At 39.4% G+C, this 1,417-nt stretch overlaps 1 long non-coding RNA gene across 1 annotated transcript; it reads right to left on the bottom strand.

The window, feature by feature from the left end:
- Positions 1-51: 51 nt before the first annotated feature.
- Positions 52-861, bottom strand: LOC123075900 (uncharacterized). Its single transcript, XR_006436232.1, has 3 exons — positions 701-861; positions 495-614; positions 52-395 (listed from the first exon to the last, which is right to left on the bottom strand). It is a non-coding gene; the product is annotated as an uncharacterized lncRNA (long non-coding RNA).
- Between the last annotated feature and the right edge of the window lie 556 nt (positions 862-1,417).

Consider the following 1,417-nt stretch of genomic DNA (forward strand, 5'->3'; position numbering starts at 1 on the left):
AGAGAAAAACAACGATCATATATTTATGCAAGATAATAATGGATGAGAACACAAAAGGGAAAAGGCTCAAGCTTCTATGTACCAAATGAGACAGAAAATCGTATTCTTATCCCAAAGTTAAATTAATAACCGCGACATTTATTAAGATATAAAGAAAAAGTTAAAAGAGAAAAAAACATCATTACATAATACTTTGAAATGAGATGTTCAGCATTACATTTGCAGCTTCCAGATTTTGCAGCATCAAATATACTGGACAATCAAATCATGTTGGTGTCTGGTATCTAGTTTCCGGAGTGCTCTGTACCATCATAATCTTCTTTAACAGCAGGGTCTTCTCCAAAGTGTATCGAAAAGCCACCCCCTTGTTTGTACAAGAACAATTTATCCCGCAGCTATTTATAGTTTTGGCTAAGTATTACGAGAAGTGTGTGCAGTATAACAATGAGGTACTTATCAAGTTTGTTTCGCGTGGCTGAATGATGTGTTGTTACCTATAGGGCCTCAGTCCTTTTCTCCCCGAAACAGGGTTGTGCCGCCACGGCGTACATGTCATTCACTCGCTTGAACACCTCTTGTGCCATCCACCAGCAGATGGCGCAGACACCAATGATCTAAACAGGCATATGTGTCAGCTGGGTCAAGTGCCAAGCACATATACATCTCTAGTCAGACCAGGGAGTTAGAGCTGGCGAAGAACCTGCCGGCCATGTTATGCAATCACTGCCGAGAGGGTAGATAAATGCTAAACAACTTGTCCCTTTATTGATCTCCAAGTTTTCACACTTGTATCCCCACCCCATAGCATGAAGTTGTAAATGCCAGCAACACAGAAATTCCTACGTAAAGATATGTAAGCAAGCAAATTGATCGAGACTATACTCCTGGACAGACATAAGTGAGGAAAACAAGAGTGTAAAAGATAAATGATACTCACGACTAAAGATTTCAAGAATTTGTCAGGAGTTATACCAGAGTCCGCTGATTGAACGACCCAAAAAAGTACTGTCATAAGTAACTCCACAGACGGTGTTCCTTCCCTCCTGGTGCATGTAATACATACGAGCTTGTAAGGAACAGAATATTCAGAGCATTGTGTTTGTATGCCAATGCCCTCATCTTGACAATGGAACCTGCTCATGTAACTTCTTAATTATGTATGCAATATTTTTTCACTAATTACTAATTAAACACATTATCGACTTGGTTGTGCAAAGTAACTGATTTATTTCATTTAGGCTGATAAAATACATAAACCCACGTTCTTGAGTTTCAGGTTTCTAATTAAGGGCAAACTTCAAATCACGGAATTGATTGACAACTATACACCGCTTGGTCACACTTAATTCTCAAAATCCCAATGCAGATCCTAGCCGACAGATTAAATACCTCTCCCTAATTGTTACCACGGGCCGCA

The sequence above is a fragment of the Triticum aestivum genome, chromosome 3D (assembly GCF_018294505.1).
Source record: "Triticum aestivum cultivar Chinese Spring chromosome 3D, IWGSC CS RefSeq v2.1, whole genome shotgun sequence".
NCBI classification, from domain to species: domain Eukaryota; kingdom Viridiplantae; phylum Streptophyta; class Magnoliopsida; order Poales; family Poaceae; genus Triticum; species Triticum aestivum.